General features: G+C 51.9%; 1 protein-coding gene across 1 annotated transcript in view; it reads right to left on the reverse strand.

The window, feature by feature from the left end:
- The window catches only part of PTPN3 (protein tyrosine phosphatase non-receptor type 3), a 113,874-nt gene extending 92,723 nt beyond the window's left edge, over positions 1 to 21,151 (reverse strand). The window contains exon 1 of the mRNA XM_043453154.1: positions 20,916 to 21,151. The gene's annotated coding sequence lies outside the window, so the exon portion shown is untranslated. The remainder of the gene's footprint in view (positions 1 to 20,915) is intronic.
- Between the last annotated feature and the right edge of the window lie 468 nt (positions 21,152 to 21,619).

The raw sequence follows: 21,619 nt of genomic DNA on the forward strand, positions 1-21,619 counted from the left end.
TGATCTGATTTCCAGGAGTCCTCAAGCCACTTGACCAGGGACACCGCTGTCTGGGGCCCCCCCGGTGGCCAGGGCCAACTGGAGGTTTGACGGAATGCACCAGACTGGAGTTCCAATCTCTGTTCTGCCACGCCCAGGCTGATGGAACCTTGGACGAATTCACTGTCAAAAGTCTGTTTCCGCACCTCTAAGTAATGCGGAGGAGCAGCGATCTCACGTCTAACCCTGTGCACACAGTCAGCCCCAGCTACCCTGAGGACTGAGCCTTCACGACGGCCCTCTCTGCCTCCTCCTTCTTCGTCACCGGGCCGTTCCCACTGCCAGGATTCCTCCCTGAGGAGCAACCAAGGGCTCTACAGGGCTTCGGGGTTCTCCAAATACGTGCACGTTCCTCCTGACTCCCCTCTATCTGATGGGGCCCAGTTGTCCGCATTTTACAGACGGTAGATGAGACACTGGGAGAACTCTGCCCAAGTCACAGTCAGCCGCCAAACGGCGTGAGGGCCCCAGCTGGATGCAGGGCACCGCACACCCCCCCTCTGAGTTCCCTGGCGTGTGCCTCAGACGAAGGTGAATTACAGGTGCTTTGCTGCAGGGAAAAGGCCCCACCCCATCATGACTGTTTCGGCAACTGACCGACTACAGGTATGTTCTCACCCTTTGAGATCGTCTTTATCGGCACTCCCCCAGCTTGCAGGTTGGTAAACTTCCTCTTAGGGAGGAAATGATCCAGAAAAACCCCTTTTCCCTCTAATTAATTCTGCAACATCGGAAACCTGAGTAACGCCTGGGTATTTATTACCATCGTCCCTCTGTTCTAAAGTGACAACAGGTGTTTCAGAAGAGTTCTTTTAAAGGGACAGTACATCCAAAGTACCCTCTGATTGTGAGGATCGTGATTTTAGAGAAAAGTGTGGAACAGGAATCTTTCAGAATTGTGGAGATGTAGCAAGGGACTTAGCCTCACTTTTACAAAAGGCGTGGGCTGGAGCGAGTGCCCAGAACGTCTAAAGGCCCTTCCAGCTCCACAGGCAGCCACCCTGAGCTAATTATTAACAGCAGGAGGGCAGGGTGGGCCACCTCATTTCCTGAGGCCAGGCCCTAGGTTTGGCCTGGGCCTCTCCTACCCCGTGACTAACAGCTCTCCTTCCAGGGAGATCCGGAGAGTGCGTCTGGCCAGTCCCTTCCCACCGCACCTGCCTCCAAGGACCTCGGAACTGGGAAGACTCAGGCCTGGGTACGCTGCAGCCCCTATTATCCTGGGTTTCTCAGTGACCTTGGGCTCAACCAGATCCCTGCCAGCTCACCTCTGGGGCACACGTGCTGGCTCCAAGCCACGGGATCTCACGAGGTCAGCCACCAGGTGTGGGGGTGGGGGTGGGAGAGTGGAGCCTGAGTGTGGCAGGGGCCTGGGTCTCCAGGAGGATCCAGGACAGCCTCGCAGCACCCAAACCTTGAAGTTTTTTCATCTGGCTACCTACTGGAGGTACTTGGGCAGCACAGAACCTACCTACCTCCACGCCTATGAAAAAAAAACCAAATTGACTCTGACCACCGGAAGGAGGAAACTGCGGCTCCCACGCACTCCTGTCAAACACCACCAACAGCGCTGTCAGTTCGCGGAGGGTTTTTTTTAAAGTTGTACTTTCACGTCTATATAACCACACAGCCTACTCTTTCCCATCATCGCAGGATGAAACATTTGTCCGGGTATTTCAAACACTTTACTGGCAGTTTTGTTATGGTTTTATAGTATCCCACCGAGTGGAACCATAACCATGGCTGCTCAGATGACTTCTAACTAGGAGGGCTCAGACTTCCCAGGGCTTCCTGGGTGGCTCAGACAGTGAAGAATCCACCTGCAATGCGGGAGACCTGGGCTAGATCCCTGGGTTGGGAAGATCCCCTGGAGCAGGGCATGGCAACCCACTCCAGTGTTCTTGCCTGGAGAGTCCCCATGGACAGAGGAGCCTGGCGGGCTGCAGTCCACGGGGTCGCAAAGAGTTGGACACAACGGTGACTAAACCCAGCACGAAAGAGCAGACTTCCAAAGGAAACCACAATAAACCAGGTGGAGAAGCAGCAGCAGATGACCAAACATCATGAATTGGCGCCCAGGTGAGCCCTGCTTTAGGGGGGAAGAAACAATCCAACCACAAAGACTCATGGCCACAGGGTGACGGGAAAGGGCTAGGCCACCACCTGACCAAGAAAAAAGGGCAAAAAACAGATGAGCAGGTAATTAATGCTAATTGGAACAAAACCACCAAATGTTCTGTTGTTCACCAGGTAGAACGGAATTGAAGGGGGATGGGAAGGCATCTCCTGACCACCTCCCATGACCCACCAGAGAATACACCTCTCATCTCATCCAGCTCCCATATCAGAAGCAGGACCCAGGTTAAAGACAGCGAGGACCATGCCTGAGGTCACCTGGCAGAGAGTGGAACCCAGACCCAGTGGCTCCTGATGAAGTCACACTCCCCCCAGACATCACACCACCTGCTCTGGGGTGTGTTTAAACAGAACATGTGCCATGTCAACCATTTTTTAAATGCACAATTCAGAGACATTACTTACATTCACAACATTGTGCAACCAACTCCATGATCTATTTCCCAAACTTTTCCATCCCTCCAAACAGAAACTCTGTACCCATGAAGCAATAACTCCCTGCTCCCTCCCACCACCTCTGGCAACCAGCTAATTTCTATGAATTTGCCTATTCTAGATATTTCATAAAAGTGGAATTATATAATATTGGTCCCTTTGTGACTGGCTTATTTCACTTAGCCTAATGTGTAAAGTTCATCCATGCTGTGGCATGTATAAGAGGTCCATTCCTGTTCAAGGCTGAATAATATTCCATGGTATGGAGAGACCACATTTTGTTTATCCATTCATTTGTTGACACTTGGGCTGGTTCCACCATGTGGCTATCATATTGGAAATAGTGCTGCAATGACATCTCTATAGCAGTATCTGCTTTGGGGTGTACACATAGGAGCAGGTCATGACTTGCTGGGTCATGCAGGAATTCCATGCTTGGCCTTTTGAAGGGCCACTGAAGTGTTTTCTACAGAGGTCACACCATTTAACATTCCTACTGTCAATATAAGAGGGTTCCAATTTCTTCACATCCTTACCAATACTTTTGATAATAGCCATCCTAGTAGATGTCAAGTGATATTTCACTGTGGTTTTAATTTACATTTCCCTAATGACTAATGATGGTAAGCATCTTTTCATTGTGCTTACTGGCTATTTGCCGATCTTCAGAGAAATGTCTATTTGAGTCCTCTGCCTATTTTTAAATTGGATTATCTTAATTTGGATTAGATATAGGAGTTCTTTATATATTCTTACATTAAGCCTTTATCAGATATGATTTGCAAATATTTTCTCCCATTCTGTAGGATGTCTTTTCACTTTTTTGATTATGTCTTTTGAGCACAAAAGTAATTTCAATGAAGTCCAATTTACTTTTCTTCTGTTGCTTGTGTTTTTGGTGTCATATTCAAGTTTAACTCCAAGGTAATGAAGATTTATCCCTATTTTTCCCCTTAGAGTTCCAAGTCTTTAGCTCTTATACTTAGGGCATTAATCCATTTTGAGTCAATTTTCGTATATGGCACGAGGTAGGAGGCACCATGATCTTTCTAACCAGGATCTCTCCCTACCACAATCCTCTGGCAGAAGACTGCTACACTAGACTGTGAACTTCATGAAAGCAGGGTCTTTTAAAAACATGCTCCAGCACCTGGTACCCAGCAGGTGCTCAAGATTTAACTGTAGGATAAACGGAGAGTTGAGTGGATAAACCATGGCGCGGGGTGTCCCCTATCTCCCACCTGCTTCTCATCACTACTATAATTCACCCACAGCTGGCTGAAAGCCTCTGGTCTGTAACAAAGTAAACCTGACAGGCTAACCATATTAAGAACTAAATATGTGTCGACCACTGCACTTTATACACTCCTATTACTTCAACCGGCTTCCCGGGTGCTCAGTGGTAAAGAATCCGCCTGCAATGCAAGAGATGCAGGTTTGATCCCTGGATCAGGAAGATCCCCTGGAGAAGGAAACGCCAACCCACTCCATTATTCTTGCCTGGGAAATCCCATGGACAGAGGAGCCTGCCAGGCCGCAGTCCACGGGGTTGCTAAAGAGTCGGACAGGACTTAGCAACTAAACAACAGCAATATTAGTTCAACTAAAACACTCCGAGATCTAACCAGCACATTTAACTAAGGACAGGGCAGAGGGTCCCAGCCCTGGAAAGCTCAGCATGTTCTTAGCAGCCTTCTAGTTCAGGTGCTTCATCGCACAGAGGAGGAGACTGAAGGGCCGATGGAGCCAGTGACTTCCCAGAGTCTGGGCTTTCACTCCCACGGCTTCCCCACCAAACACAGGCCTGAGTGATCAATCACCCACCAGGGAAACAGCGAGGCACCAGGCGAGCCTCCACTGCTTCAGATGGTGGGAGTGGTCCTCTGACTCCAAAACCTGCCAATGGAAGAGTGAGCCCTGGGTCCTGGACCTCATTCTGCTGCACGCAGCGGGAGGGGGGTGCTCCCTGTCCGCCTCCCCCGCTCGCTGCTCCAGCTGCACTGCCCCCTCCCCTGTACCCCAGTGTTCCAAGCCTGTTCCCACCGCAGGTGTTTGCAGTTGCTGTTCCACCTGCTCGGAACTCTTCTCCCGCCGACATCCTCCACCTGGCTCCGTCCCTCACTTGAAGTGTCTGATCAGTGAGGCCTTCCCAATCTCCCTTCTTCCTTGCTCAGCCCTAGACATATTAAATACGTTCACGGCTTGCTTCCTCCCAATACCAGCGTCCATGCCTCCCACTAGAATGGAAGTTCCTTAGAGGCAGGGGCTTTACTGTTACCGGCTGTGCCCTTAGCACCCGGAGCCGTTCCTAGCAAGCCTGAGGTGCCCTGTAATGCACCTGCGGATGACATGGACAAAAGGACAGATTGGGAGCTTCACACTCCCCATCACACGCCCCCGGAGCTACTTCCGGGTCCTGAGTGTTACGGCGGGGAAGGCGGGCGGCTCCAGACTCATGGGTGGGCACTGCCTGGACCCTGCGGCCAGGGGCCCTCGGGCCGTGCCGCGCTCCTGGGCCTGTGATGGCACAGGCAGGGCGGGGACACCATGTACCATCAGAATTCCCACCTGTCCCAGCCAAGCCCAGGGCGCCAGCAGCTGCTGCCGCGCTCACCTGGCCACGGAGAATGGAGTCTCTTCCCACAGGCACTTAACAAATGCTTGTGAAACACACACACACACACACACCAGTGAATGGCGAGTGTGCACAAGGCTGACACCTGCCCTCCTAGCAGGCTCGTGTCAGCACTCCTGGCAGCACATCGTTCCAACAACGCTGGGAGGTGCTTGGACCCGGTAGGTCCATTTCGAGGGCCCTACTGTCAGGATATGTCAAGACATGCAAGTTTTATTTGCAAAGATCTTCCTCGCAGAGACATAACATTGAAAATGACAAACAAAAAGCCGGTTTCCAAGCTCAGAGGGCCAGTTAAGTAAATCAAAACAGCCACGGGATGTCCATGAAGGCGTCATAATGACATGGAAAATATGAGAAGTAAAAAAAAAAAAAAATAACGCTGGTTATAAAACTGTACCTACCGTGTGAGCACAACTGTTAACAGCCATTGTATAAAGCATACAGGAACTCATAGGACATGAAAATTGTTAGCCTGTCCATTCTTTCAACCTTTCTGTATTGCCTAAGGCTTCTATGAGTAATAATGAGTTCAAAAATCAAATTGATAGCACTTAAAACGCTATCGAGCTGACTCATTTGAAAAGACCCTGATGCTGGGAAAGATTGAAGGCAGGAGGAGAAGGGGACGGCAGAGGATGAGATGGTTGGATGGCATCACCAACTCAATGGACACGAGTTTGGGTAAACTCCAGGAGTTGGTGATGAACAGGGAGGCCTGGCGTGCTGCAGTCCATGGGGTCGCAAAGAGTCGGACACGTTTTAAGTTCACTTAAACGCTATCACCAAGGCCTCATTGGTGCGCAGGGTGTGTAACTGCTTACCCCTCCAGCCTGTGACACTTGGCCACCTCCTCGCCTCTTCCTGCCTTCACCTGGCCCTGCTTCTCCCTGGTGTTCCTGCCGGCCCCCAGCCCCTGGCACCGGCAGCCCTCCCTAGCCCACCACAGCTCTGACCCTCCTTCACCCCCTCCTCTCCTCCCCCAGGCGGGGCTGCCCCTGCCCGACACTCCCCCGGCCCCCGGACCCAGGTCAGAGCCTAACTCCTCGGCCTCCCAGCTGTGTGACTGTGGGCAAGTTGCTGAACCTCTCTGAGACTCCAATTCCTCCGCAGGAAAATGAGGTGAACCCCAACTCATAGGGCATCTGAGGTTCAGGGCGTTAGACGTCCCCCCCCCTCAGGGGGCCCTTTCTTCCCTGGCTAGAGGTTCAACAGGCTAACGGCGGTGCATCTCTAGCCCCCTACCACGGGATGGGCTTCCACCTGCCGGCTTCACTCAGCCTAGAGAAGCACTGCTTATGGCACACCGGTGGTCGGGGAGAAATTTCTCAATTCTTAATCTGCAGAAATCTTGCCCTTCCCTGCAGGAAGCAGAAAAGCAGGTCTGCTCTGGGATCCCGGACCAAACAGCTGTTTCTTGGCTGAAATTCCCATCGCTCCAGAAAACTCAAGAGCCCAACTCTCACAGCTGATGCCAAACCGACGCCCCCCGCGCTCATCCTTCCGGTGTCCCTGTCTTAGCTGCCGAAGCGGTCCCCGCATTTTCAGTTGAGGTCCTGCTGGCTCCTGATGCCACCTTCTCCCATCCACACCAACGCTTGATCTCCCGGGCCCCCCAGCACAGGGCTTGGCTCTCCTGTTCTTTGGGTCACGGGGCTTTGTTCTTCCCGCCTGACCACTCTGCGTTCGGCCCCTGATGACCTCGCAGGCATTTAATGAGGCCCGCCTGCAGCCTGGCTCCACGGCAGGTGCCGGGGCTCAGAGACGAGGAAGAGGCTGTCTCAGGGCCCTGCTCTCCGGGAACTCATAGGCTAGTCAGAGAGAGAGATGCGTGAATAATCCAATAATCTCCTTCCAGGGTGGGAAGTACGTCTGTGAAGACAGCTGTGAACCACTGGCTGCGGGGGTGGGGGCCGGTGAGCCTTGTCTAGGGCATGACCACGGTTCAGCTTGGGACCGAAGCAAAGAGCTTTTAGGGGGGTTCTAATGGCAAAACTAGACCTTGAAGGATGGAGCATCAAATAGCAAAATCAAATCACTCAACACTTCCCTCAAAGTCTGCAGGGACCCCCGCTGCCTGCTGTCCAGCACTCACAACCTGATTCCCATCTCATCCTCCAGACCCCAGACACCTGGGCGCACTTGCTCCACGAGGTTGGATAGAAAGCCACACAACTGCGCTTGTCCTGCGTCTTCCACATCTTCCTGTCCTCACCAGGCCACCTCGCACCACACTCCTAAGCAGGGCCACTCACAGCATGATGTCTGGACTGGCGGCATCAGTGTTACCCACGTGCCGTTCAGTTCTGTTCAGTCGCTCAGGCATGTCTGACTCTTTGCGGCCCCATGGACGGCAGCACGCCAGGCCTCCCTGTCCATCACCAACTCCTGGAGTCCACCCAAACCCATGTCCATTGAGTCGGTGATGCCATCCAGCCATCTCACCCTCTGTCATCCCCTTCTCCTCCTGCCCCCAATCCCTCCCAGCATCAGGGTCTTTTCAAATGAGTCAGCTCTTCCCATCAGGCGGCCAAAGTATTGGAGTTTCAGCTTCAGCATCAGTCCTTCCAATGAACACTCAGGACTGATCTCCTTTAGGATGGACTGGTTAGATCTCCTTGCAATCTAAGGGACTCTCAAGAGTCTTCTCCAACACCACAGTTCAAAAGCATCAATTCTTCGGCGCTCAGCTTTCTTTACAGTCCAACTCTCACATCCATACATGACCACGTGCCATTAGGAAGACACAATCTCACAGCCGACCACGGGCCGAGATCACATGCACATTAGAGCCTGAGAAGCCCCGCTCTCCGCCCCAGGCCTACACCCCCGGGTCTCCGGCTTCCTCCTCTCCACTCCGTGGCCAGCTGCCACCTGTTGGTGCCTCCGGGATCCACACGGAGAGCTGACACCCCAGCTGCAGTGCGTCCACCCCCCAGCGGCACCGCCCCAGCCCCATCCTGCCCGGGGAGCACGCAGGGACCACAGCCCCCTCCATCCCACACCCGGCCCCACCCAGGGTCAACTGTCACCCTGCGGTCCTCCTGACGAGCTCGCTGAGAGGGACGGATGGCAGGGAGGGACTCAGCAGCAGTACTTCCCACTGGGAGGAGCCTGGTCATCGTGGAATCTTCACTCAGCCCTGTCATTCCCCGGGACGCCTGTCACTCCCACCATGGCAATCAGGAAATTGAGACTTTGGGAGGCTTGCTGGGGTCCTGGAGTTAGTGAGACGGGGTCCCAGAGACAGCCCCAGTTCACGCTCTGCGCTAAGAGATACGAGTGCGCGCCACAGCCTCGCAGAAGACCGGGGAGGAGGAGGTACACCTGCATTTTAACTGGGAACAGTTACTTGGCTGGACCTAGAAACCAGGGGCAGAGTCACCGAACAAGCGGGAGAGACAGGCAGGGGCCAGACCACGGAGCCTTCAACGACAGACTCAACTGCTGCAGCTTTCGGGGCTCAGGAGCAGTGATGCTTCTGGAGCTGGCTGGACCTAAACGGCTGCACCTTCCCTGACATTCACTCCGTTCCCTCCTTCACGAAGCTGATCCCTCCCCTCTCAGGCTTCTCCAACCCTCCAGAAGTGACCAATGCAGTCAACTCCCCTGGGTTTGCTCTGCTCCATTGCCCGCCCTGCCCTCCCCTCTCCAGGAGGCCTACGTGCCCCTCAACAAGGCCCAGCTGCCAGGAACCCTTTCCCTCCCCTCCTAGGATGGGGCTCCCTTCCAAACCCAGTCTTCCCACATCGAATCACCAGTTTCCACCATCGTCTCCAAGAGGGCGGCCGGAGACTTGCCTCCTTCTCCTGCGGCCCACAGCCTGAGGACACCAGCTCGGCCCTGGGAATGGAACTGAAAAAAAGAGACCCTCTCTGCCCTGGGGAGGCTGACAAGGGGGAGCCTGACCCTGAGTGTGCAGCCCCTTCAGTGGGGGAACAATCTCATTTGCCCATACACTCAGGCACCTGGATCCACTGTGAACTCTCAAGAGACTGAAATCTTAAGTCTTTGCAAATGTCTTTTAGCAGCAGGTAATCACTGCAACAAGGAAACTGCCTTACAACCGAAACAATTTAAGATTAACTTTGTATAAAACAGAAAACCTTAAAATTACAACACAAGAGTTTTTAAATTCCGCCACCATTTATAGGCTGGAAATTGTGAAACACAGATCTCCTCTGGAGTCCAGCTGCTCCCCGTGTGGTCTCCAGACCACAGTCTCAACACCACCTGGGGGGCCTGTTAGCAATGCAGCAGGCAGGGCCCACCCCTGACCCCTCGAATCAGAACCAGCACGTCAGCACTCAAGCTTGGAATGCCCTGGCTGAGAGCACATGGTCTGCAGGGCTTAGGGAAAGCAAGGCCTATGGAGCCAGGTGATAGGGTATCCCCCGAGAAGAAGTGATCTTGGTGTTTCTGCAGGGAACACTGTCTGGAAGCAATGTGAAGCAGGTATAGATGTAAGAGGCCACTGGGGAGAGAGGCAAAGTGGAGGGCAAATGGGAGAAGCGTGTGAACCCACCCAGTTTTGCTGGGCGGGGGGTGGGGAGGTGGGGAGGCCTTGCAGCGGGGAGGGGCAGGCTGGAGGAGGGGCTGAGGTGGGCTGACAGGCAGGATTTGGGGACACTCGGGGCTCGGGGGGTGAGTGGGGGGAATGCTCAGATGTGATACACACAGAGATGACCAGGCTGGAGCAGACCCTGATGATGCAACCCAGGAAGGCATGCAGGATGGTTAGGAGCAGAGGGAAAACAGATAAGCTGAGGATGAGCCAGGATGGGCGGGGAGGCAGGAGCGGGGGCTGCATCACAGAAGCCCCAGCATGAGGGTGTCAGCACAGAGACCAAATGGACTGAATGACCAAATGCCGCTGATCTTGACAAGTGAGTGATCCTGGGCCACCACGGCAAGCGTAGTCTTACTCAAGGGTCAGGTGGGGAGGCTTGCGGACACTGGTCTGGCAGTTGCAGGCAGCAGATACAGCTGAGACTGCTAGATAAATAAATGTCTAAACATCTCACCTGGGGTTGCAAGCCCCCTTTCATCAAGACTGTGTCCTCTGGTGCACCCGTGTTCATAGCAGCATTATTTGCAATAGCCAAAAACGATGGAAGCAACCCCAGGTGGCCATTGACAGATGAATAACAAAATGTGGTACGGACATTCACTGAAGTATTAGTCAGCCTTAAAAAGGAAGCAAATTTTGACACGTGACATGAATAAACCTGGAGGACATTTTGCTAAGTGAAATAAGCCAATAACAAAAGGGCAAGTACTGGCATGATAACATGATTCCAATTATATGAGGTACCTAGAGTAGACAAAATCATAGAGATAGAAAGTAGAAGGCTGGCTGCCAGGGCTGGGGGTGGGGAGAATGGGGAGTTAGTACTTAACGGATCAGAGTTTCAGTTGTGCAAGATGACGAGAGTTCCTTGGCTACATGGTGTGAAGGTAACACAGAATTGTACTTGATGCCGCTGAGCTGTAGGAACCCTTAAAAAAATGTGTCTTCCTTTCAGCAGAGGTATAGAAAACCTGAATTCCTGGAACTGAATAGTGTGTCTGTGTCAAGAGAGGTGAGAGCGAATCTTTTTCAGTGACTGTAGACTATTCCTCCAGGAGGCTTCCCGGTGAAAGGAAATGAGTGACGGGGTGGAGATCGAACGGTGAGGCCGGGCTGGGAGAAGGCTTTTTTTCCCCTCAGGTAAAAGGATGACAGTCTTCATCTGCAAGTGGAGAGGGGAGCCTGAGCCAGAGACACTCATTTTCTAAGAGAGAGAGAGAAAAAGAAAGAAAGAGGGAGCGGGGAACGTGAGGAGGCTCCCTCCAGATGGCCTTGACCATCCCAGCGCCACAGGTGGTGGGGTCCCTGGAGAGGGAAGGGCAACTGGGAGGAGAGCTGGAGAGAGTGGAAAGGTCAGATTGGCTGCCCTTGGAGCAACAGGGGAGGACGGAGGCCTGGCTGGGCAGCAGGGAGGGCCCCGCTGGCTGTCAAGCCCAGAGCACACCATCTGCAACCATCACTAAGCCTGGGCCAGCGGTCCTCAAAGGACAGTCCCTGGTCTCTGGACCCACCAGTAGCATCACAGAGGAGCTTGTTAAGAGATGCAAATTCTGAGGCCTCCTGTGAGTCTGATTCAGACCCACTGATTCAGAATCTCTGAGGGTGGGGTCCAGAAGCCTGGGTTTTAAAAGATGATTGTGATGTCAAGTCTGAGGAACAGTAGTGCAGAATACAGGAATTCAGTGAAGGGTTTATAGCATCTTTACATAAAAACAAAACAAAAAAAAGATCAGCCTAGCAACTTCTACATATAAAGAGCAAGAAATGAGTAACTGTTTTGATGCCAACACAGCTTATTTCTACAGTTAGAGAAATGCCACAGGAGTTTAATAAAATGATAGAAATACACCATCTACTTCACAGACTTCCTTAGATAAGACCTAGAAAACAGACCCAGAGTCTGGGGGCTGGACCCTGTATGATGTGGGTACCGGTCCCTGCTTCTTTGACTGTGTGCCTTGGACATGCCTCAGTCTCCCCATCTGTAAAGAGAGGGAGCTGAAAAAGGTTCTGAGGTCCCTTCCAGTTCAGACACTGTGTGACCCTTTGTCTTATAAAAGGTGACCTCAAACTCAGCACTTTTACACAGCCTCGCAGGGGGTGAGGGAGACATTTTTAACCAGTAAACATAGTATCACAGTTAACTAGAAAATTTTCCAAGATACTGGTGCTAGTATCTTGCATTCCAATAATTAGAAACTCTTTCACTAACTGGCTTTTCCATTAAAGCCACCAACACTTTCAGTTGTAAAATCACAATACCATACCGCACCATGTTCTTGAAGTCCACAAGACCAGGATGCCCCAGGAAATCTCCCTACACCTTCACATTTTCACCCTATAATACAGGTATACTTCAGAGATACTGTGGGTTCCATTCTAGAACACCATAAAAAAAGTGAATACCGCAATTAAGCAAATCACACACATTTTTTGGTTTCCCAGTGCATATAAAAGTTATGTTTACACTACACTGTAGTCTATTATGTATAAGAGCATTATATCTGAAAACAATGTATGTACCTTGATTAAAAAATACTTTGCTAAAATATGCTAACCATCATTTGGGCCTTCATGTGACTCACAATCTTTTGCTGGTGGAGGGTCTGAAATATTGCCAGAGCTACCAAAAGTGACAGAGAGACCCAAAGTGAGCAAATGTTATTGGAAAAACAGGACCAAAAGACTTGTGTGATGCAAGGTTGCCATAAACCTTCAACCTGTAATCAAAAAAAAAAAAAAAAATGCAATGTCTGCAAAGCACAATACAACGAGGCATGCCTACACTTTTTAATTCAGGCAGACAGGGTTTGTGTTTGTCGCCAGGCAGAAAAGGAGTTAAGGAACTGGACTCATCAGACCCCAGAGCCTGCCCCCTGTGATGAGTGTCTGGGCACTCAATACTGCAGGTCTAGGCTTCCTGATAAACGGCCCCGTAATGGCCTTGTTACCAGAATCCCTCGATGCTGGTTTCCTGCCTGGTCTCTCTGCATCCAAGTCCTTGTCTGCACCTTCTTGTCATTCAACGCCCATCCTCTTGTGCCTGGGTCCCCAACGCCAGCTGCTTCTGTGCCTCTGCCAAAGACCAGCAGCTCGGTTCTAATCTCAGAACTAGGGCTGGGAGAGGAAGCTGGGTGTCTGCGCAGGAAAGACAGGCAAAGTGTGAGCCCTGTGGGTGCTGGGGGCGCGGAGCAAAGGTCCGGGGCAACTCTGGTCTCCAGCCCCACTTCACTTACACCCCTTGGCTCTTCAAACCCATGAGGACCAGGTCAGGAGGAAGCGCAGCTGGCTTGCCCTTCCCCCTGTGCCCCCACCACGGACCCTGTCCCCCTCTTCCTGGCTTTGGAAGTGATGCTCCCACTCTCTCACAGTCCCCATGGCAGGAAGCGGCAGGCGAGGGGAGGGTTCCCACAAGGTTCATGTAGCAGGAGGCAGGCTGGCAGGTGCATGCCAAGGGAGGTGAGACCACAGAGGCGACCAAAGCCATGATCATGGGGCTCGGCAGGTGATGCCAGGGCAATGAGCTTTGCTTTGTCCGGGCAGAAAATTCTTAGTGCTAGAGAGTTTCCTAGGCTGGCCCCCGGCACTGATCTCCCATCCAAAGTCGTACGTGGGCAGAGTGACCACACAGCCTGATTTGTGCAGGACAGCCCTAGCTGGGGCTACTTGGTTAGATGCAATTAACAGCCCCCCGTTTATTCTCAAAATGTTCTGGTTTGGATCGAAATTCTAGTTGCCTTATTCTTGAGCCCCTAGGCCTATGAAGTCAGAGCTGCAGCTGGCGAAGGCACGTAAGTGTCTGGAGGGATGGTCAGACTGAGTCCTGCCCCTCATCAAATAGTCTGATCTCCTCTCTAGCATCCCCGCCAAGCCATCACCTGGCATCTGCTTGTATTCCTGCAGAGACGGCAGGCTCATAATCCCCAGAGGAAGCCTCTCTCATTTTGGGAGAAAGTTGTGTTATTAAAACAAAAACAGGATAGATGAATGAACAAAGATGATGTGGCATGTATACACAATGGAATATTATTCAGCCATAAGAAATAAAATCTTGCTGTGTGTGCAACATGGATGGATCTAGAGGCTATTATGCTAAGTGAGGTAGGCAAAACAGAGAGAGACAAACACCATATGACTTCACTTACGTGTGAAACCTAAAAACACAAAAGAGCAAAACAGATTCCTAGATGGAGAGGACGAAGAGGTGGTGGCAGGAGGGGCGAGGGTGAGGGCGTCGTGCGAAGCAGGTGAAGGAGATTAAGAAGTACAAACTTCTAGCTATAAAATAAATAAGCCATGGGGAATGTAAGATACACTTTAAGGCATAAAGACCATCCTACTGTAATGACTCTGCAGGAGGACAGATGGTTTCTAGACTTATCCTGGTGATCATTTTATAACGCAGGCACATGTCAAATCACTGTGTTGCTCACCTGAAACTGACATAATATTGTATGTCAGCTACACTTCAATTAAAAAATAAATGCATGAAAATAAGAGTAGCGAGATTCAAATCTGTACACAGCATGACCGCAACTAAATAACATCCTTCAGCAAGGAAAGGCGTGGGAGTGGGGCAAACTAGACAACCTGCTGACTTCTTTCCTCCCACCTCCTTCCATCTTCATTCACCAAATGTTAACTGAGTGCATGTGATGTTTCAGTGGCAGTAAAGATACAAGGGCGGGCCAAAGCAGACTCAAACGGAGGCGCGTCCTATCAAAGAACTGGCCTGTGTTCTCCAAAAATGTCAAGATCATAAGGGACAAAGAAAGCCTGAGGAACTGCTTTAATCTAAAGAAGACTAAAGAGACACGACAACCACATGCAACACCTGATCTGGGGTTTTCTTTGCTACAAAGGCCACTCTCGAGACTACTGGCAAAGCCCACAGGTCCTGTAGATGAGAGAACAGTATTGTATCAGGACTGACTTCCTGCTTTTAAAAAGTGTACCATAGTTATATAGGAGGATGTCACTGGTTTTAGGAAATAAACTCAAGTATCTGGAGGGGTAGGAAGAGTCTATAAATGATCCTCAAATGGCTCAGCAAAAAAAAAATGTATATATAGAAGAATAAGATGGTAATATTTGAGGAATCTGGGTGAAGGGTATATGGGAGTTCTCTGTTCTATTCTTAGAACTTTTCTCTAAGTCTGAATTAGGTCAAAATGAAAAGTTAAAGGAAAAAATAAATCTCAGGGACATCGTGTATGTGTGTGGGGGTGTGTGTGTGTGTTTAAAGGAAGACAGACTCCGATTTCACAGAACTCACAGTGTAGCTGGGGAGACAGGTACTAATACAAATAATGGCACTAATTAAGCACAAAATTGCAACTGTGAAAAGTGCTGTAAAAGGAGAGAGACCTGGTGGTGTGATGGGAGTGTTTACAGCGGGCGGTTTTACCCACAGCAGGAAGGCAGGGGAAGACATCAGCAATCATGGAGACAAGGTCCGAAGCATGAGTTAATGGGGGGTGGCAGGGGGACGAAGGTTCCAAGCTCTGGCTGGCCCCATGAGAAGAGAAAGCATGGGGACCAAAGCAAGTGCACTGGAGCCTGCAAGAGATGCCAGCGTTAGTTTTGTCTTTTACTTTAGGAGCAAAAGGAAGTGGTTTTAAAAGACCCTCTGGCGGGTGGCAGAGAACGGGCTGGCACGTGGCAGGCATGTGGAGTCCACCATGGTGGTGGTGATGAGCCACCTCCAGGAAGACCCCCACGCATGATTTTTCCTCTGCTCCCTGACACCTTCATTTTCTACAACCACCATGTATGAATTTGGTAACCAGACCAAGGGAGGAGCTGGGAGGGGGGAGGGTGTTGAGGGTAGAGAGGGAGGCAAAGTGGGCAAGACCTGAGCTCAGGCTGTCGTCACACCTCTTCCAGGCCCACCAGTGGGTTGGGTCAAGGGGTGATTGACAAAGCCGGTTGCTGCTTCTCCCACCAGGACCCTGGGGTCTACACTGAGGCTGACTCACCTGAGGGAAGCGAGGGGCAGGGACCAGGTCTTCACATCCTCCTCTCTAAGTCAGACCAGTGCCTTTCGTCAACACAGCATGCAGCTGGCCACCACCCTTTTCTGGTCCTGGATCCTGCCCCTTGGAACAAGCCTCTAGCCCTGGGAATTGGGCCCTCAGCACAGCCCTGGGAGCCGGCCATCACTCACCACAGCCTCTCTCAGCATCAAACGCTAAACAGGACGCTTGTCTGTGAGTCAGGGGCCCAACCACAAAGGGAGGAGACCCTTTTCTGTGCCAAGTTCTGCCCGAGTGGGTTTTCAGTTCATTGGCTCCTTTAAAATGGTCGATTTAACGGCAACAGGTTCTATCATTATCCTCGTTTTACAGTCAAGATGTGTCTAGGGACAGACTTGAGTTCCAATCCTGGCTGTCCTTGTAGAGCAGTGTGCCCTTCCAAGAGTCACTTCACTGCTCTGAGCCTCAGTTTTCTCATCCCATTCTGTAAACTGGGGCTGCTAAGTATTAGCAACGTTCTGGGGCTAGAAGGTACTATTTATTCCCTTCTGAGGCGCCAAGAGGCTGAGGACAGAAAATTCAAACTACACATTGCTTAAATATTTACAAAGAGCTTGTGTATCCTGACAGTAAATCATGGGACCTGAATTTTCCAGGACTATCCCAATTTCAAATCCTCTGTCCTAACTTTCCACATAAACCATTGAAATGTCTCAAAAATTCCACTCTCTCAGTATCCAAACAACACCTCCCAGACCTCCTCTTGCACAAAGACGCAGCACAAACATTCTTTTTCAGACTACAGATCCCAATCTTTGGTTCCGAAAATGCAGTCAGTGGAGCCCTGCTGGCCCCCTGAAGGAAACAGGGTCAGGGAGAGAAATCTGGGGCAGTCAGCACTCCATCAGGACTCTCAGACTCTGCTGCTTCCTGGCACATGGATGTGAACTGGAGGCCAGGAGAAGCTGTAACGTGAAGAGAGCATCACCCACAGAGGGAGACAGACTAGGGACATGAGCTCTGCCCCTATCTACCGACCCAGTGGCCTGTACTCAGGAAAGCAACACAGCCAGAGAGTTGCTACAAAGATTAAAAGGACTGATTAATATTTGGAAAGTACTCAGAACACTGTCTGGCAGCCAGTAAGTGCCATATCAGTGTTCAATAACTAAAACCAGAGGTATCTCTGGCAGAAGGTGCTCATGCCTTAGACACGGCCCAGAGGCATCGCTCCTATGCAGGGAAAACAAGGCTTTACCCCCGGACTGAGTGAGGCCAGGCCACTATACAGAGACAGGGGGTTGGGGGGTTACCCTAACTACAGAACGTGGGTCCTGCATTAGCCAAGATCAGAAGGCTGGATCTGGGAAGAGTCACCACTTCTGAAATATGAGAGGTTTCTTCATGCCTCTAAGTTGTCCCATCTGCTGTTCTCTCTGCCTATTGAAAACCATCTTTTCCTACCTCCAAGGCTGAATTCGAATGCCAGCGACTCCCGATGAGGGGTCCCTGATGCCCGTCAGAACAAAAGGCTGTCTCCACGGGGATCTCTTGCATCTATCTAGCTTTATCCTCTTTTAAAGCAGTAATCAGACAGATGAGACACAGCACACACATGCCCACATGCGAGTACACACATACACACACAGAAATGTCACGATGTCACAGCCTTGCTAACTCCCCCATGAATCCTTCCAAGACAGGCTCACCTTCCATCTCTGTGACACACAGAAGTGGCTCAATAAAGGTCTGAATTTGTTGTCATGTCTGTGCTCACAGCCAGTCTTCCTCTGGAGGCGGAAGTCCCTTACACGTGTACGCATCAGGAGAAGCTACAGAGATGCAGGATCTCTGAGTCTTGGAATGCACGATCTGATCAGATTTCAGACAGGGACCTACCTAACACTCCCTTTTAATTCTCCCTCAGGCAGAGGAAAGGACACACTTAGGAGAGCGGGGTCTGCAGTGGCCAGGACCCAGACTTGGGCAGAGTGGACACTGACCTGCTCTGGTCTTGTCTCTCAGAGTCGGGAAGAAGAGCTCGGGCTTGGAAAGCTACCCTAGCCACGCTGCCCCGCCCACCCAGCCTGTCAACGCCAGGGGATTGCCCTCAGCATTCCAGACCCTGCTGAGAAATGAAGAGGGTGGCCCCGCTTTCCAGGCCCATTGTCTGGTGGAAGGAAGGTGAGCACGGGGAATTAGGGTTAATGGGCACTTCTCTGAGGAGAGAAGGAAGGACCACAAATCGCAGGTTCCCCCTCCACCAACGGGCCACAAACCCTGAGGATTGCGGGGAAGGCGAGGTGCTATGTCTTCCTGTTTCCTACCATTCCCTAAGCCCCTCTGGTAGGTTATAGCCATCCTAGAAAATGGAATCCCTCGTGTGCCTGGACCTGAGGGTCAGACAGTCCCAGTTCATCCCTCTAGCTCCTGGTCCCACACCACCTTTGCTAGCTGAGTTACCGCATCTGTAAGAGGGCAGAGGGACCACACTGAAATTAAACACCACACGTGGGACCTTCTAAGTTCACACTCAACAATCGAGGAGTTGGTCCCACTCATCTGAGACCAATGACCATTTGGGAACCTCAACTTCTTTCAGGGATAAGATTGTCTCTGACTAGGTTCCTGACACTTGAATGGGAATGTTTAAAAGCTATAAGAATACCCTCTCTATGATAAAATGTGGAAAGGAGGGCTCAGAGAAAGGATGGTGAAGCAGTGTGGGATCCTGAATTTGACTCTGTGCTAACTGAGGTTCTTTCCTCTGCCCCAAGCTGTCCCTGACTTTGGCCTCCCATGTGTCTGGCCTGGCCAGGACCTGCCCTCTCCTTGAGGAGTTCCCCAGGGACTCCTGGAGTTCTTTACTGGAGTCTGGCCCACACTGCATCCCCACCCAGCACTGCACCTGCCATGCAGCAGCAGCTCAATAAATGCTGAATGGAATGTCTAGGACCCTCCAGCCACTCTGAGATGCCTTCAGGAACCTGACCTTTTACATTCCTCTAATGTCTAATTTGCATAGAGGAGTTGTTTTGAGGAGCCAGCAAATCACCAGAGACAAGGCAGGATCAATACAGGGTATTAGGCACGTTGTATCCTACTCTAATTCTCTGCAAATTGGTATTCCATTAACTGTACGTAGAATTTACGGGAGCTCACTATGAACTAGAATATTTAACTAGAATGACCTACTCTCTGTCAGATAATAGCTTACTGCTGTTAATTTTCAACTAGCCAGAAAGGTTTCCAGCTTACAATCTACTTTCCATCTTGATTTAATCAGGAAAGCCATCTATTTGAGAAAACAATAAAGGGGAGCCTGATGCAGAAGAAAAAAGTCCTGCCTGTGGAACCAGATGACATGAGTTGTATCCGGGCTACAGCACATACTGTGTAATTGGCTGCTCAAAGCCTCAATTTCCTCATCTGTAAAATGGGAATAACACCAGCCTTACTGGTGGGAGCTGTAAAAATTAAATGAGCTGATGCATGTGGATGCACTCCGTGCAGTTCTACAAGGCTATAAAAAGTTGGTTATTATAGTGAAAACAGAAGATGAATTTCTCAAACAACTCAGATAGGCTAATGATAAAAAGCAGGGTGGATCTAAATCAGTGGTTCTAAAAGGGGAGAAAGGAAAATGTGCCCCTCGCCCAGAGGGAAGGAGGTTGGGAAGACAATTGAGGGAGAGGGACTGCTATTGGGATCTACTGGGCAGAGATCAAAGACACTGCTTAACATCCCACAATGCAGAGAAAAAGAGCCACAAAGAATTATTGAACCCCAAATGTTAACAGTGCCAGAGTGAAAAAACCCTAATCTAAATAATCACTGAGTTTGGGAGCTTTTTAGAGCAGAAATCTTCCTAACCAGGCTTTACTTTCAAGCATGAGCTGCCTAAACACTGGCAAGATGGATTGCCAGACAGCTCTTTTGTAAGTAAAGCTGAACTGCCAACTCTTGGAGTTTCTAAATGTATAAAACTGCTTTTAAAGAAGATGCTCTCCGATTACAATTCAGCTAAACTGTTTTTCCAAAGATTTCAGGAGAAGTTCTCCTGGGCACAAGGCAGGGTCTGTCACTCTGCCACTAGGCCCTGAAGATGCCTTCGTAATTCTAATTTCCTGGTGAAATGGGAGCCACGAGGGTCTCTAAACGAATTAAATTCACATCACGCCAACTGCTCGCTTGCTTTGTGCTGGGCACCGTGCCAAACACCTCCACATCATTTATCCCACTTAATCCACCCAACAACCCAGTGAGGTGGGCATTATTACCGGCTGTTTGCAAGGGAGGAAACTGACGATCAGCGAGGTTAGCCAACTCGTCCAAGGTCATCATCTGGCTTAAGGTGGGGGCCTAACCTGAACCGAGGTCTCCAGTTTCCCAGTCACAAGCTCTCTCCACCACCTCGGAAAACCCAGGTGTCAAGTCGTCTCAACTTCCCATGAATTTTTTAAGGCAACCGCAACTTCTCAGTAAGTTCAGGTTGCTGAAAATGGGAATTTCCGGGGCACCGGGCGCTCTCACATACAGTCCCCCACTGCAGCTGTCTCACCGCAGGTACCTGATAAATCATTCCATATCACCCGCGGAACGGGGAGGATTTATTGGGGCTGGAGTTCGTGCCAGGCCCAGGAAATGCCATCTTTGAAAGCCGAGAGGCGGATTCGCCCCGGGAGCCGAGAAGGTCTGGCCGCCGCGCTTGGCTGGCTCCCCGCGCGGGCTGTGCGCCCCCTCGGCGTCGGGGGCGGGGGGTCGCGGCGGCGCTGGGGCCTCCCGGATTGCCAGCCGCTCCGGCTCTACCGGTCGCGTCCGCCCATGCCCGGGTCGGAGCGCACGCCCACGCCTCGCCGCCGCCGCCGCGTCCCGCCCGGGACCCAGCCCCACCCGGCCCGGCCTGCTCCCTCCCGCCCGCGCCCCACCAGGTGAGCGCGGCCAGGGCGCCCCCTCCCCGCCCCGACGAGACGCCGGGACTCCGGGGCCGCCGCGTCCGCCAGTCCGCCCGCGCGTTCGCCGCGCGCCCGGGGACGGGTGGGGGTGGGGCGGCGCCCAGCGCGACCCCGGCCACCGGCGGCTCCGCGCCCCGCCCCGAGCCCGCTGGGGTCGCGCCGATCCGTACCTGCAGCATCCGGGGGCGCGGGGCGCCCAGGTAGGTCGCGCGTGCGGGCGGCGCGGAAGCTCGCTCGCGGCGCGACCTGGCCGCCGTCTGAGCATGCCCAGTGCCGCCCGCGGGCGGCTCCCGCCGGCCCGGCTGGCCGCGACGGGCCCGCGCGCCGGGCTAGGGGCGGGCGCCCGGAACGCCCTGCGGGACGCCCCCGCCCCCGCCCGGGGCCGGTGCGCTCGGACTCGTCTCCCAGGGTTACCCAGGCTCTCCCGCCGAGGTCCGTGCAGCCCGGTGTCCCCTCGCGCATGCACGCAGGCGTCCGTGCCGTAACCATTTATTGGGCACCTACTGTGTGCCCAGCCCTCAGTGATTTTATGCCTAGGAATGTCAAGCACCCAGCGCTAAACAAATATTTGAAATGAGGAAAAATCTTGCCCAGCCAGGGTCCTGCTGACTCCCGTGCAGTGCCCATCCCAGTCCACTGAAAACTTCCCAGCTTAAACTTTCTTCCGAAGACTTATGGGCCGTTTACCTGACCTGGCTCCTGCATTCCTTCACCTCCAGGAGCACCTTTCTGTCCATCAAACACTCAGAACTTGTCCAACCTCAGAATATTTGCATATACCTTTTCGCCTCTGTGTGGGACGTCTCTGCCCACCTTGACCCTTGACTGGAACCTTCTCAGTGTCCTTACTTCCTCCTTCTCCGAAAGGCCTTCC

The sequence above is a fragment of the Cervus canadensis genome, chromosome 30, assembly GCF_019320065.1.
Source record: "Cervus canadensis isolate Bull #8, Minnesota chromosome 30, ASM1932006v1, whole genome shotgun sequence".
Taxonomy (NCBI): Eukaryota; Metazoa; Chordata; class Mammalia; order Artiodactyla; family Cervidae; genus Cervus; species Cervus canadensis.